Source organism: Rhinoderma darwinii, chromosome 3, assembly GCF_050947455.1.
Source record: "Rhinoderma darwinii isolate aRhiDar2 chromosome 3, aRhiDar2.hap1, whole genome shotgun sequence".
Lineage (NCBI taxonomy): Eukaryota > Metazoa > Chordata > Amphibia > Anura > Rhinodermatidae > Rhinoderma > Rhinoderma darwinii.
Genome location: NC_134689.1, coordinates 248,326,969 through 248,338,649, shown reverse-complemented (window position 1 = coordinate 248,338,649; position 11,681 = coordinate 248,326,969).

Sequence of the window (11,681 nt, the reverse complement as noted above, 5' to 3'; positions counted from 1 at the left end):
TTTAGCAGCAATTTCTCATATTTTTAAGAAAATTTCAAAAAGCGATTTTTTTCAGGGACCAGTTCAGTTCTGAAGTGGTTTTGAGTGCCCTATATATTAGAAACCCCCATAAAACACCCCATTTTGAAAACTGCACCCCTCAAAGTATTCAAAACAGCATTCAGAAAGTGTTTCAACCCTTTAGGCGTTTTACAGGAATTGAAGGAAAGTAGAGCTGAAATTTTCAAATTTCATTTTTTTTTTCAAAATTCATATGTAATACATTTTTTTCTGTACCACAGAAGGTTTTACCTGAGAAACGCAACTCAATATTTATTGCCCAGATTCTGCAGTTTTTAGAAATATCCCACATGTGGCCCTAGTGTGATAATGGACTGAAACACAGGCCTCAGAAGCCAAGGAGCACCTAGAGGATTTTGGGGCCTCCTTTTTTCAGAATATATTTTAGGCACCATGTCAGGTTTGAAGAGGTCTTGTGGTGCCAAAACAGTGGAAACCCCCAAAAGTGACCCCCATTTTCTAAACTACACCCCTCAGGGAATTTATCTAGGGGTATAGTTAGCATTTTGACCCCACAGGTATTTTGCTATATTTTCTGGAGTTAGTCTGTGAAAATGAAAATCTACTTTTTTTCTGGAAAAACGTAAAAATTTCTAATTTTTGCAAGAAATAAAGGAGAGAAAGCACCCCAACATTTGTAAAGCAATTTCTCGTGATTACGGAAATACCCCATATGTGGTAATAAACTGCTGTTTGGACCCACAGCAGGGCTCAGAAGGGAATAACCCCCATTTGGATTTTGGAGCTCTGATTTTACTGGAATGGTTTTCAGTGCCGTGTCACGTTTGCAACGCCCTGGAGGGACCTAAACAGTGGAATGCCCCCAAAAGTGACCCCATTTTGGAAACTATACCCCTCAAGGAATTTTTCTAGTGGTATAGTTATCATTTTGACCCCACAGGTTTTTTGCTGAATTTATTGGAATTAGTCTGTGAAGATGAAAAGAGACTTTTTTTTGGAAAAAACACAGAATTTTCTAATTTTTATAAGGAATAAAGGAGAAAAAGCACCTCAACATTTGTAAAGCAATTTCTCCTGATTACGGAAATACCCCATTATGTGGTAATAAACTGCTGTTTGGACCCATGGCAGGACTCAGAAGGGACGGAGCACCATTTGGATTTTGCAGCTCAGATTTTGCTGAATTGGTTTCTGGGGGCCATGTCGCATTTGCAGAGTCCCTGAAGTACTAGTACAGTAGAAATTCCCCAGATGTGATCCCAATTTGGAGACTATACCCCTGAAAGAATTAAATTAGAGGTGTAGTGAGCATTTTGAGCCCTCAGGTGTTTTATAGATTTTATTACAATTGGTCCGTGAAAATGAAAACATTTTTTTTTTCCAATAACCTGTAGCTTTAGCTCAGAATTTTTCATTTCCACAAGGAATACAGGAGAAAAGACACCCCAAAATGTGTTACACAATTTCTCCTGATTACGGAAATACCCCATATGTGGTTGTAAACGGCTATTTGGACATACGGCAAGGGTCTAAACGGAAAAAGTGCAATTTCGTTTTTGGAGTGGAGATTTTACAAAATTGGTTTTTGACGCCATGTTGCATTGCGCTGAGGTACGAGTACAGTGAAAACTCCCGAGAAGTGACCCCATTTAGGAAACTACACCCCTCAAGGAATTCATCTAGAAGTGTAGTGAGCATTTTGACCCCCAAAGGTTTTGCAGAAATTAGTGCACAGTGGATGTTGCAGATTGAAAATTGAAATTTTCCACATATATGCTATTTCAGTGCCCAATGCGTTGGGCCCAGCTTGTACCACTGGAGACATACGCCCCATAAATTATTAAGCGGTTCTCCAGAGTACGGTAATACCCCATATGTGGTCATAAACCGCTGTTTGGGCACACTGCCAGGCACAGAAGGAGCGACATTTGGCTTTTGGAGCGCAGATTTTGCTTGGTAGTAGTTTTGTTTAGTGTTTTACTGGTGTTTCAGTTTATAATGTGGGGGCATATGTAATCTGTGCGGAGTATATACATTTTTTGCGTGACACACTGTCGTTTTTATTGGTACCATGTTTGGCTACGCGCGACTTTTTGATCACTTTTTATTCCATTTTTTTGGAAACAACGTGACCAAAAAGGAAATTCTGCCATTGTTTTTTATGGTATTTTTTTTACGGTGTTCACCGTGCGGGATAAATAATATGATATTTTTTTAGGTCAGGCCGATACGAACGCGGCGATACCTATTATGTCTAGTTTTTGTCTTTTTTTTCATTTTTTTTCTAATTATAAAAGGCTTGATCAGGGAAACAAGGCGATTATTGTTTTTATTACGTAAAACTTGTATTTATTTATTTATCTAAAACTTTTTTTTTACTTTTTATTTTACACATACTAGGGGACTGGAAGATCTGATCTTCTGATCCCCTGCACAATACACTGCACTACTTCTGTATGTACTGATGTAGTGCAGTGTATTGTAACTGTCACTTTACAACTGACAGTTGAGCCTATTACGTCCTGCCTTGGGCAACGTTTCAGCTCCTTCCACTGGAGCCTTTCTGAAGCTTGAGAAAGGCTCCAGTGGAAGGAGCTGAAACGTTGCTATTGTTTATGGGACAATAAAGTACCCTCTTTTTCACCTTTACCTGAACGGAGTGCTGCCTATTTTTTGCATTGTATCTATCTATCTATCTATCTATCTATCTATCTATCTATCTATCTATCTATCTATCTATCTATCTATCTATCTATCTATCTATCTATCTATCTATCTATCTATCTATCTATCTATCTATCTGTCTGTCTATCTGTCTGTCTGTCTATCTGTCTATCTCATATCTATCTATCTATCTATCTATCTATCTATCTATCTATCTATCTATCTATCTATCTATCTATCTATCTATCTATCTATCTATCTGTCTGTCTGTCTGTCTGTCTGTCTGTCTATCTATCTATCTGTCTGTCTGTCTGTCTGTCTGTCTGTCTGTCTATCTATCTATCTATCTATCTATCTATCTGTCTGTCTGTCTGTCTGTCTATCTATCCATCCATCCATCCATCCATCTCATATCTATCTATTATCTATCTTATACCTCCCAACAGTCTCGGATTCAGCCAGACAGTCCCGTATTCCGCGTGGTGTCCCATTGTCCCGGGCGGCCGGGGGTATGTCCCGCCGATTGACAGGGAAAGTCATTCTGCCCTGCCAATCAGCGCGTTTCATACACGCAAGCGTCGCGATCACGTCATCGTACTGCTTGCGTTGTTCAACCCCAGGAGACTTGCGCAGATGAGAGCAGGTCTCCGTTGCCGCCGGACGGTGCTGGAACAAGATTAAGGTGACTTTGTTTAGTTTGTTTTTTTATCCTAATAAAAAAGTGTGTGGCATTATCTACGAGGGGGGCTTTAGCTACAGTAGGGGGGGCTTTACGGGGGGGCTTTATCTACAGGGGAGCCTTATCTACAAGGGGGGCTTTATCTACGGGGGTGGCATTATCTACAGGGGGCTCTATCTATAGGGGGGCTATATACTGGGGTGGGCTATATGTGGAGCACTATATACAGGGGTGGGCTACATGTGAAGCACTATATACTGGGGTGGGCTATATACTGGGGTGGGCTATCTGTGGAGCACTATATACAGGGGTGGGCTATAGGTGGAGCACTATATACAGGGGTTGGCTATATCTACAGGGGGGCTATATACAGGGGTGGGCTATCTGTGGAGCACTATAAGGGGAGCTATATGTGGAACACTATATACAGGGGTGGGCAATATGGGGAGCACTATCTGCAGGGGGCTCTATGGGGGGCACAATCTACAGGGGGCTCTATGGCAGGTACTATCTACAGGGGGCCTGGTGTATGTGTGGGAAACAGTGTATGGTGCTGTTATAATTAGAGGTGCAGTGTATGGCGCTATTATATTTAGGGGCGTAGTGTGAAGGATAATGAGAACTTTATTTTTGTTTATAGGTGTAGAAATGTTTGAAAAGTGAGAAGCTGAAGACATCTGAGAGGCAAACTGCAGAAATGGGCTGTGGCCGGGAGAAGTCTAAGAGGTCTGGACCGGATGGAGAAAAATAACTAGAATCTGAGACGTCACCGGTGAGTCACTTAAAGAGGCTGTGTCACCACATTATAAGTGCCCTATCTCCTACATAAGGAGATGGGCGCTGTAATGTAGGTGACAGCAGTGTTTTTTATTTAGAAAAACGATCTATTTTGACCACGTTATGAACGATTTTAGCTTTATGCTAATTCGTTTCTTGTTGCCTAACTGGGAGTGTTTTTACTTTAGACCAAGTGAGCGTTGTAAAGAAAAGTGTATGACGCTGACCAATCAGTGACCAATCAGCGTCATACACTTCTCTCCATTAATTTACTCCGTGCAGAGTGACACTGCGTTGTTCACGCTGTGCTGTCTTATACTGACACATTAACTTTATTGAAGTGTCTAGACAGTGAATAGACATTCCTTCCAGCCAGGACGGGATGTCTATTTACAATCCTGACACTTCGGTAACGTTTGTGTGGGACTTATAGCAGAGCAAGCGTAATCTCACGAGATCACGCTGTAAATGACAGATTACAGCGGGATTATGCTTGCTCTGCTGTAAATCCCACACAAACGTTACTGAAGTGTCAGGATTGTGACTAGACATCCCGTCCTGGCTGGAAGGAATGTCTATTCACTGTCAAGACACGTCAGTAACGTTAATGTGTCATTATAAGACAGCACATACTGATCTAGCAGGATCTCTGCGTTGAGGAAATGAATGGAGAGAAGTGTATGACGCCGATTGGTCAGCGTCATACACTCCTCTGTACAACGCCCTCTTGGTCTAAAGTAAAAACACGCCCAGTTAGGCATTAAGAAACTAATTAGCATAAAGCTAAAATCGCTAATAACGTGGTAAAAATAGATCGTTTTTCTAAATAAAAAGCACTGCTGTCATCTACATTACAGCGCCCATCTCCTTATGTAGGAGATAGGGCACTTATAATGTGGTGACAGAGTCTCTTTAATGTAAATGTTTATTCTGCCTCTAATCAGTACTGTAGTCACTGTATAATCTGCAGCGAGATGATGGGTGGTATGATTATGATATAATTTATTTTTTGGTGTTATATATATGTAATGATCTTGGTTCTGGAGCTGTATTTATGTACTGAGCTTGGTTCTGGTACTGTATATATGTAATGAGCTGTGTTCTGGTGCTGTATATTTGTAATGAGCTTTGTTCTGGTGCTGTATATATGTGCTGAGCTTTGTTCTGGTGCTGTATATATGTACTGAGCTTGGTTCTGGGGATGTATATATGTATTGAGCTTTGTTTTGATGCTGTATTTATGCACTGAGCTGTGTTCTGGTGCTGTATATATGTAATGAGCTTTGTTCTGGTGCTGTATATATGTAATGAGCTGGGTTCTGGTTGTGTATAGAACTATATTGCTTGTAAAATGAAAATGTACAAATGTTTTTATGCTTGAGAAAAAACGTGGAAAAGAAATGACACGTCATTGATTGGTAGGGAAAACAAACATGGCGAGGGGGAAAGAGATGTCGGGAAAGAGGTTGGGGGGGTGCCAAACTGAATCTTTGCCTTGGGTGTTGGAGAACCTAGCTACGCCTCTGGAATTTCTATTCACTGTCTAAACACTTCAGTATTGTTAATGTGTTAGTATAAGACAGCACATAAGGATCTAGCAGGATCCCTATGCGCTGCCTAAATGAATGGAGGAGTGCATGACGCTGATTGGTCAGCGTCATACACTCCCCTGTACAATGCCCACTTGGTCTAAAGTAAAAATACGCCCACTTAAAATATACAGGTGGCGTTCCTCCAAGAGACGCACCTATGTCAGCAAAAACCTTTTAAACTCTCTAACGCATGGTTCCCCAATGCATATCATAGTCTTTCTCCGGACACGAAATCCAGGGGGACAAGCATTTTGATCTCTAGATCTCTTCCGTGGGAGTTCAGGGGGTCTCGCAGTGATGAAGTGGGACGGATGCTCTTGATCAAAGGAGTTATTGACTCTCAAGTATACACTTTTGCCTCTTTTTACCTACCCAACTCTGGTCAATGCACAGCCCTTGTTGGCTTTTTGAATGCCCTGGAGGAGTTTGGGGAGGGTACCATTGTTCTGGGAGGGGATTTCAATGTTGCGCTAGATCCCGCACTAGACACTTCCGTAGGTTCTTCTTCATTCTCGAGGGCACATCTGCGCCGCATTATGAAATCATTTCACGAACACCAATTAGTGGACACATGGCGTCTCCTACACCCAGCAGATAGGGACTTTTCCTTTTACTCCGCAGTACACGACAAATATTCCAGAATTGATCTTTTTTTCGTCAAACATCACTCGCTGCATTATATACACTCGGCCGACATTGACTCGATTTCCTTTTCAGACCATGCATTAGTCACCTTGACCCTCTCTCTACATTCCCCTCTATACCGCCAATCTCAGTGGAAACTGAACCCAACACTTCTCTCGGATTCAGTGGTTACTGCTGATATCCAACGTAATATAGCTGACTACTTCGCAACTAATGCCACAGAGACCATTAACCCTCGCATTATCTGGGAGGCGCATAAATGCGTGATCAGGGGTATATTTATTAAACATGGTGCCCGCCGGAAAAAATAAAGGGCGGTGGCCACGGTCCGTTTGCTGTCTGAAATTGAGGTACTTGAGATCTCACATAAACGTTCCCATGACCCGGAGTGTAGGATTGCCCTCCTCCGTAAAAGAGAGGAACTGCGAACCTTATTGATGGCTCGAGCCAAGGCTACGCTTTCTAGATGTAAACGTCATTACTACGAATATGGCAACAAAAGTAGTAGGTCTCTGGCTAGAGCCTTGCGGACCCAACAAACCCAGAATTACATACCCTCTATAGTATCCCCCTCACAAACACGGCTTCGTCTGCCGTTGGACATAGCTTCCGCATTCCGGGATTTCTACGCTACCCTATATAATACTGACTCTACCAATCCGTCTGTGGCATCCAGTGAATTCAGGTCTAACATTTCTAAATATATCGCGGATTCTGGTCTACCGGCCCTATCGGAAGATCACATTACTAGCCTGGAAGAACCACTTACCACACAAGAACTCTCATACGCTTTAAAACACTCCCGAACAGGAAAGGCACCTGGCCCAGACGGATTTACAATTCAATATTATAAAAAGTTTCTGACGTCCCTAGGCCCACATTTTCTAGCCTCCTTTAATTCATACTCGGCCTCCTCCCCCATCCCTCCTGACGCCCTTAGGGCGCATATCACGGTGATCCCCAAACCTGGGAAAGACCCTACACAATGTGCCCGCTACAGACCCATATCCCTCCTCAATACAGATATCAAATTGTTTGCTAAAATTCTAGCGGATCGTCTCGCACCACTGATTGGAGGAATCGTACATACGGACCAAGCAGGGTTCATGGCAGGTAGAGAGGCACGAGACAACACAACTAGAGCCATCAATCTGATCCACAAGGCCAAAATCTCCAATATACCTCTTATGCTTTTATCTACAGATGCGGAAAAAGCGTTTGATAGAGTTAACTGGACCTTTATGGAAGAAACCCTCTCACGTCTGGGCCTTGGATCACATATGCTGGGATGGATAATGTCACTATATTCATACCCATCCGCCCGAGTTCGAGTAAATGGCCTTCTCTCAGATGAATTTGCTATACACAACGGCACCAGACAGGGTTGCCCCCTCTCACCCTTGATATTTATACTGACACTAGAACCCCTTTTACGCCATATACGTGCAAACCCGGATGTGAAGGGACTAGAAACGAATACCTCAGCTAACAAGGTGGCGGCCTGTGCAGACGATCTGTTATTTTTCCTGACCAATCCAACTGTCTCCATTCCTAATCTTATGCGGGAATTCCAACGGTTTTCAAGTTTATCCAACTTTAAAATTAATTTCTCTAAGTCCGAGGCCCTGAACATCTCTCTTTCACCTCATCTTTCCGCAACCTTAAAACAATCTTTCAGTTTTAAATGGAGCCCAACAGCTTTGAAATACCTTGGGGTTCGCTTAACAGCAGACCTTAGAGATCTCTTCCAACTAAATTTTCCCCCACTCCTTGCTGAGCTTAAGGCAGATTGTGCCAGATGGGCCAAAGGTGCCTTTACTTGGATGGGCCGTTGCAACATCTTCAAAATGAATGCTCTCCCAAGGCTACTATATTTATTTCAAACCTTTCCCATAGCCATCCCAACGCAGTTCTTTAAAACGGTCAATTCTCTTCAGATTAAGTTTGTATGGAATGGTAAGACTCCACGTCTGTCCCGCACGTTATTGTGCCGATCTAGGGCATCGGGAGGTCTATCACTACCTGACATCCGCACCTACTACATTGCATCTCATCTTGCTCGGGTAGTTGATTGGTGCAGACATGCGACCGTTAAGTCTTGGGTGTCTTTGGAGCAGAGTTTTTACTCTATTCCAATATCAGCCCTTCCATGGCTGCACCGTAGCCAACTCAGACATCTCCATCATCACCCTACTATAGGCCCAACACTAGTATGCTGTTCCCTCCCCTCGGTTAGGGCATCTTGCTTGCCAGTCCCTTCCTCTATGTTTCCGATACTGGGCAATCCATCCTTTTCCACTGGCTTGACGGACCCAATTTTCCGTATATGGCAATCCTTGGGATGGTATCGTGCAGATCGGTTCTTAAAGGACGGTGAATGGCTTTCTGCTGCAGATCTGGCCCAGATTGCTGATCTCCCTCCGTTGGGACACTGGCGTTCGCTGCAGCTGCGACACTTTTTGACGTCTATCCCAGCCCCTAGGTCCTACCAGGAGGAAAAAACTCCACTAGAGACCCTCTGTACAGGCTCTGACTTGATTAGACATACATTGTCCGCTATTTACAAAATTCTCATGGACCCCCCAGATATGCCCACTCCTACATACATGTCAAAATGGGAAGAGGATCTGGGGATATCCTTCTCCCCCACACAAGGGCAGCGTATACTCCTTATGGCTCAAAAAACCTCCATCTGCTCAAGATACCAAGAGGCAAGCTTCAAACTACTCTCACGTTGGTATAGGACCCCAGCCCGCCTACATAACATCTTCCCCACAGTGTCCCCTATGTGCTGGAAATGTGGGCAAGACATTGGTACCCTCCTCCATACCTTCTGGTCATGTCCTCTCCTTACCCCATTTTGGGAAGGTGTAAAAAGGGTGATAATGGAAGTTACAAATACAAATGTAACTATGGATGCGGCCCTGTTTCTTCTTCATCATTGCGACATTCCAGCGAACAAGTATAAGCGTTCCCTGCTTCACTTCCTAGTGATGGCAGCTCGTCATTGCATCCCACTAAGATGGAAGGATCCATCTCCCCCAACACTGTCCCTCTGGGTTTCACAGGTTAACGACATCATGCACATGGAGGACTTGACATCCGTTATCCACGACTCAAGCTCCAGGTTCTGCCAAACTTGGGCCCAATGGATAGTTTTTCAGGATTCGGACTCCTATAAAGACATCATCTGAGAGCCACATCCCCTTAACCAGCCGTAATAACACCCTGGTCTATGGGATGCTGTGGAGGGTACCCCCCCTCTCTCCTTTTTCTTTCCGCTCTCCCCTTCTTTCCTCATTCTCTTGACTGGGAGCCTAGCTCCAACCACACTTTAGAGATTCTTGTTCCCTTGTCGTTATTCCCTCTTTTTCATTCAGTATGCCATTATATAACAATGTACTTATTGTTTTTTCTGTACATTTGCCTTTGGATTATGTATGCTAAATGTACATTACTTTGTTGTATGTTCCCTTTATGTTATAAAATGGACCTCTAGGGTCAACAAAATAAAGAATTTCAAAAAAAATAAAAATACGCCCACTTGGGCATTAAGCAACTCATTAGCATAAATCTAAAATCGTTAATAAAGTGGTGAAAACAGATCGTTTTTTTAAATAAAAAGTACTGCTGTCACCGACATTATAGCGCCGATCTCCTTATGTAGGAGATAGGGCACTTATAATGTGGTGACAGAGCCTCTTTAAATGTATATAAGGCCAGGATCACACACACAGTTTGGATGCAGTTTTTGTGGCAGTTTTTGAGCCAAAAAAGTGGTCAAAAAAGAAAGGAGATGCATCAGTCTTTCTTTATTCCTCTCATTCCTTTTGGATCTACTTCTGGCTTTGGTTAAAAAAAAACTGCCACAAAGGGTATGCTCACACGACAAACTAAAAACGGCTGTAAAATACGGCGCTGTTTTCAAGGTAAAACAGCTCCTGATTTTCAGCTGTTTTTTAATGCTTCAAACGTTTTTTGATGCATTTTTTACGGCCGTTCTTGGAGCTGTTTTTCTATTGAGGCACTGAAAAACGGCTCCAAAAATGGCTCAAGAAGTAACATGCACTTTTTTTTACGGGGCTTTTTTTTTCCGCCGTTTTTTCCATTGAAATCAATAGGCAGCTGTTTGGAGGCATTCAGCCTCCGTATTTTTATCTGTTTTTCGGGGGGCGTTTACGGCCCGAAAAAAGGCTTAAAATAAGCCGTGTGAACATACCCAAGAACTGCATCAAATCTGTGTGTGTGATCCTGGCCTTGAGGAGGTGGTCCATCTACTGGATAGGTCATCAGTATATAATTGGTGGGCGTCCGGCACCCGGACCGATGAGCTTCTCCAGGCACCGGACGTCGATGCCGGAAGCAGATTGCTCAAGTGAATAGGAGCAGTTCTGCAGCACGGCCGCCATGCAGTGTATGGAGCCAACTGCTTCCGGCTTCGTACATTTTCACTTGAGAAAGGCTCACACTGAGCTGAAACGTTGCACGTGGAATTAAACAGGATCACTTTTTTCACTCATTTGGTAGTGCTGTCTCACTTTCCTCTATTATTTGCAGTATGTTTTACAGTATACATCAACTACATGTGCCAAGCGGGATGTGAATACAGCCCATGTTATGAAATCCCCATGACAGGCCGCAGGTAAGCAGCATGGTATTAGGACTTTGACATCTTCCTTATCATAAAGGTCAGCGTAATTCCATGCCAACATACTACAATGTGTGCCAACCTTCACAGCATGCCAGAGCTTCTCCTTCTCTGTAGATCCAAGGATAATCATTAATTCCCTATGACTGACATTTTCAGCTTTTGGAAATGGCTCAATGTTAATACTAATTTGGGAACATGTGTATTCATCTCCAACCTCTGAGGAGCAAGTGTGAGGTGGATTAGGAAAAACGAAATTACAGTGAAATTCCTTTCAGGCCGTTTTTTTTAAATGATTATTTAAGAGCGTATAATACGAGCGATCGCCCGCACTACAGCTACAAATCCCGGCCTAACTACGGGGCTAATGACCCAAACTAACAGCATTATAGAGTTCCACGGTTGATCCGATTTTCTGGATTATTGGATCAGGATTAGGACTACACACCTCGCTTGGGATTCGCAGTGAAACCACAACATAAATATGGAAAACACATGAAGTAGTTTTGTGCTTTTACCCTAAGTCGCACACAGCGTCATATCGATGTGGACCCGTGATTCTCGATAATACAAATAATCTAAAAACCAAGCACTTTTTTATAGCGCAAAACGGCAATGCTAAGTGGAATTTCACAAGATTCTGCCGAGATAACCA